The sequence below is a fragment of the Eurosta solidaginis genome, unplaced genomic scaffold, assembly GCF_040869045.1.
Source record: "Eurosta solidaginis isolate ZX-2024a unplaced genomic scaffold, ASM4086904v1 ctg00001065.1, whole genome shotgun sequence".
Classification (NCBI taxonomy): domain Eukaryota; kingdom Metazoa; phylum Arthropoda; class Insecta; order Diptera; family Tephritidae; genus Eurosta; species Eurosta solidaginis.
In genome coordinates this window covers 144,674-150,035 of record NW_027136910.1, presented here as the reverse complement: position 1 = coordinate 150,035, position 5,362 = coordinate 144,674, and the positions used below count along the sequence as shown (strand labels likewise).

Genomic DNA, 5,362 nt, shown 5'->3' with positions numbered 1-5,362 from the left:
CAATTTGTGTTTGTGGCAATTGATTGGCAAATATTGGAAAGTTGTTGGTGTAATATGTATCGACTCTAGAATAGCTTGATTAATATTCAGTGTGGATAAAAGGAAGCTGAGTTAGGTTTAAGGTCCTGTTTGATGTTAACCAAATTTTATTATAACACCTTGGAGATTGTTGCAAGTCAGCTCTAGGGAAAAAGCAGCTAGAAGACTGACCGTTGCGTGGCAAGTTACGTCAGTCCTACCAGCCCTAAGGGAAATAACAATAGATGGCGTAGCACTAGAATATGGAACAGTAGTAAATTACTTGGGCGTCATTTTTCACACCAAGCTTCTTTGGGAGCAACACTTCAACTCCATGATAACTAGAGTTCGCGGCTCTAGTCCGTCATGGTATGCAAACGTGTAGCGCGCAAATCATTGGGCTTCATCCCACATGTAAGATGAAAGTATACTATGACAGTAAAACAGTTCATAACGTATGGCTCGATAGCCTGTGCATCGCTGACAAAACTTCAACGACTGGCGTGTGTGTTCATCGCGGGAGCTATGCGCACATGCCCCACAACAGCGATTGAGGCATCCGCGACCTAACCCCGCTACACATAGCGATAGAGCAGGCAACCAAACGAACCCTCCTGAATATCGCCAAGGAGGGCTCGAACAAAGGTAAAGTTATCACGTCCCGGAACATGGAGGAACGAAGAGAGAAGATCCCAATCTCTCAACTCCCGAGGGATGATATCCTCCGGCAGATAGTTTTTGAGAAAATGTATAGAGTAGAATTGGGAGGCAAGGGTACATGGAGGGAAGGTAGACTGCTACACAAAATGGTAGGGTACACTGATGGCTCGGAGACGCCAGAGGGAATTGGACCGGAGTCTTCGGACCCAGACACAAAATATCAGTACCTCTAAACCAGTGCGCGGACCTAAACCTCCAGCGCGGATACTCAACTGAAACAATCGCCATACTCAGTGACAGTCAGGCCGCACTCAAGCCAGTTTCGGCATTCGAAATAAAATCAACACTGGTCCATGAGTGCGTAGAAAAGCTGTACCAATTATGAGCGAACAACGCAGTACTTTTGGCCTGGGTCCCAGGCCACAGGGGAGTTGAGGGTAATGAGCAGGCGGACAACCTAGCCAGATAAGCAGCAACAGCACGACCCATTGGTCCAAAGCCGTTCCTGCCAGTTGGCCCACAGGAAATTAGGATGCATTTATTAGTAGAAGAGAGGGAAAAGAGAGAAGAACACCGGCGCGATATGCAGGTTTAAGACAATCTAAGTTACTGTTAGGAGGTTATAGCACAACCCGATATAGGGCAATAATAAGCCTCCCAAAAGATAACCTAAGAATCCTAACTGCTATTCTTACAGGACATTGAGCCGCCTGCAGAAATTTGGCATACTATCGAATAACACATGCCGATTTTATGATTGATCAAAGGAGACGGCGGACCATATTCTCCTGGAATGTAACGCAACCTCAAGACGCTGGCCTAAGTTTATGGGCTCATCATGACAAGAGTATTCCCACTTTCTATCCCTCAAGCCAACAGAACCGCTAGGGTTCATCAAGGAAGTCGGCTTGGATGAGGTGCTGTGAAAGACATGAGGGCACAATAGACCATCGGTCGCAGTGCAATCCTCAATAAATTTTCTATCTATCTACGCCAGTCATTCCTAATTCGCGAAATCTAACGAGCCCTTGTGAGCACCAATGGAGACCCTCCACCTGTCTCTTCAAACTCAGAAGAGGTCTCCTTCCTCTACTACCAATTGCGGAACACTTTCTTATCGGAGCGTCTTCATCCGCACGCATAACATGACCCATTTAGAGTGTAAACCTCATGCAGCTTGTCATTAAACTTTGCTTGAATCATACTGTTCGTATAAGAGGAAGGATCATATAATTTTCATAGAACTTTTCTCAGGGAGTTTTCATGTTGCAGCTGTGTTGCTGGCCTCAACCGGGTAGAAAAGCATCCATGCTGTCTTCGAGGCTTCTACAAGAAAGCACCCGTAGACGAATCAACTCGCGGGCTGCACGTCTCTTTTCTCTGAAGGAGGAGTTCAATATAAGTACAGTATATCGTTGTTAAAGTAGTGTCAGATTAATAAAAATAAGTCGTTTATTATATGCAAATGTGAAATCATAAAATGTAATCGCTACTCATCGTTGTTGTATAAACATGCTAACGGTATATGGGGTAAATCCCCTCATCCTCTTAATTAATATAAAGTTAAAAGCAAAAATTATAGTCATATCAAACTGTTATGTTTTATTGCATTAACACGTTCTTTGTAATGCATATGAAAATCTTTAATACTATTCTTATAGGCATAGGTATAGTCAAACTAACAAAAGTTCGGTACGCTGAGTCCAAATAATTATTGCACAGTGTTACAAATAAGATGCATATAACACTCTCAAGTGCTTTGAGCAAAAAAGTTGTTAGCTAGTGGGCTCGCGGTTTTTTTGATAAAAATGGCTGATCTTTCCCGTCTTTGGCAGAAGGAGGACGCGATCTGTTCACCCATTAAATGTTATACTCAGCACTTCTACAATCTTGTTACCTGCCATTTTTAGTGTAGTATAGCAGGGAACCCACCTCTGGACATGACAACTTAAACTTTGAAAAAGTTTAAAACGTGATATCAAGCAAACCTGTTCAAAGGGATCACGATGATCAGTCAGCGCCATAGTTGGGGATTTCTTCAGTACGTCACCCATTTTTCCTCTGGATTCTCAATGTCACTACCGTTTGGCTTCCGCAAGAAATACGGAGTTTTGATGTTACCTCCCTTTGACTTATCACCCACTTCCAAATCCGTGATGTGTGTTGTGCGCATATCACCACTACGCATCCCTCTCCCCCTGCCGTCTTTTTAACTTATCAATACAGCTAGCTTTTCCCACCGCCGTGTGACTCGTTCCTTTCTGCCTTTTGAAATTAGGCTTATAGGCTCCAGCCGATCACTGCTTCTTCATTCTGTCAAAAGCTTTCTCCTCATACCAGTTACAGTATCGCAGTGAAGCTGTTGTCAGCGAACTGCCGTCGACCACCTTTTAGGGCCCCAGCGACCCATACCAAGCGCTCACTCATTCGGCAGTACGGTACTCTGAGAGGATTCCCTTACTTTCTCTGCTTCGTACTGCTCTCCACTCTTATTCTCTTCGTACACCTTTCCACTCTTATTCTTCGGATTAACGTAACGCTCCCTCACGAAGCTAATTGGCGATTTGCTTGCAATTCGATTCTCCTTCTCTCCTCTCCCTCTACATAAGACTGTGGATTAGTCGTACAGCCAACTGCAACGGTATATGTCAACTGCACAATCCAGTAAGCACAGTCCGCTCGATATTCTGGTTTTACGGGGCAATTCTTGGTCACCCAATTCCCGCAGCCCACCTATGGGGCGGAACGGCGTAGGTACAAGCCTCTTAATTATGTCGAGCGATATGGAGTTTGCCCGAGTCTTGTTATAGTTGTTGTTGTTGTAGAGATAAGGACACTCCCGAAGGCCTTCGGGAGTGTTATCGATGTTGATGGTCCTTTGCCGGATGCAGATCCGGTACGTTCCGGTAACAAGCACCATTAAGGTACTAACCCGACCATATCGGGAACGATTTGGTATGACCACATGAAACCTTCAGGCCATACCGCCCTCCCACCCTTTAGATCCATAAGGAACTTAAGGTCGGCAGAGCCTCGGATTTTAAAGAAACAGGATTCGCCACGGGTAGGTGAGGTTTACAGTTGTGTTGGAAAAGCTATATATTGGCCTGGCAACCCCTTAAAAGGGTTGCGCTACACAACCCTTTAAATCAATTTGGTATTTTAGTCGCCTCGTACGACAGGCATACTGGGTATCTTCTAAGCCCCCTAGTCCGCATGTGTTCGCCTAAGTCTTCACTCCACTTTATACATTGGTTGACTCAACCTACAAAAGTTTGGATATTTAAAAGAATAAATGTATAAAGTATTAAAAATATGTCGAACTGTTACTGATCCCCTCAAGTCTTTAGATGCTTTTCAAGTTTTACAACCAAGGAATTCCCCCAACAATTGTACAGTGTATAGCAAACAGTTCCCACGTCATTCGATTGGAATACACATATCACAGTTTTTTTTTTTGTAATTTGTTGTTGTTATTGTTATTGCTTGTATATCAAACGACTACACGATTTTTTTTTTTTGTTTGCAGACTTTGTATTCCCAAGATCTTCATCTGTATGAAAGTAGTGAACATGTCAAGCATATGGAGAAAACGCCAGCAAGAATAAGAATATGCAAATGAGCTTTGTGGTTCTACTGAGTCAATATGAATAAGCATCATCGGCTCATAGACACTCATAAAAAACTTGACTAAACCTTAACTTGTACAACGGTAATACGCTACTAAAGGAGTAAAATAATCACATAAAAAAAGTTTCAATGACAACGACAAAATCCTGAATTGAATTTTTATATGCAAAATTTCACGTTTATTTCACTCACTAGCAAGTTTTGTTGGTAGTAAAGGGCGGTAGGAGGGGCGACAATAAAATAACATTGACAGTTACTTATTGTTTCTTTATATATATTTATATGTTAATGCAAAAAGCCAAACATGAATTTGTTGTTGTATCGAGGCGTCATATTTAATATCTGCTCATAATGTGTGGTTTGTTGTTGTAAATGTTGCGACATTTTATTTTATGGGCATAGTCAAAAAATTTGATATACACAAATTTAAAGAAATTTAGAACGTTTTTATACTCACCCACCCACTTTCATATACCACAATAAATTTTTTTTCTTTCTTCTTTTAAAACAAATAATTTTTATTGCCTGATTTTCCGTTTATTTTGTGCGAATTCATGCGGTTACAAACGCATCATAAATACCAAAATTTTACATTCGATTTGGTGCTTAGAAGTTGAATGCCATTGGTGTTGGAACTTTATGTTGTAAATAAAATTGTATATAAAAATTTGAAATAGTATTGTAAAAATTAAAAGATTCGATCGGGCTCAACCGGGATTTGAACCCGGGACCTCTCGCACCCAAAGCGAGAATCATACCCCTAGACCATTGAGCCGCACAACTGAAACTGTTAGGTTAATGGTATATAAAGACGATAACGCAAATCAAATACATATACACATTTTTTTGTTATTTTTTCGCTGTCTACTTTTTGGCGTTTTTGTGCTATTGCGTTGTTAAAAAACTTCTGTTACGTTAAGAAAAACTAACACACGTGCTGTTAAGGTCCCGAAATGACCAGCCCTATGTTTTCTATGTATATCGGCTTAAGGTTTATAATCTCAGAAGCAGTTTTCAACATTTATAAATTTTATTGATTATTCTTAGGTTTATA

General features: G+C 41.3%; 1 non-coding gene across 1 annotated transcript; it reads right to left on the bottom strand.

Moving 5' to 3' along the window:
• Nucleotides 1-5,011: 5,011 nt before the first annotated feature.
• TRNAP-UGG (transfer RNA proline (anticodon UGG)) lies at nt 5,012-5,083 on the bottom strand. The gene has a single exon. It is a non-coding gene; the product is annotated as a tRNA-Pro (tRNA).
• Between the last annotated feature and the right edge of the window lie 279 nt (nt 5,084-5,362).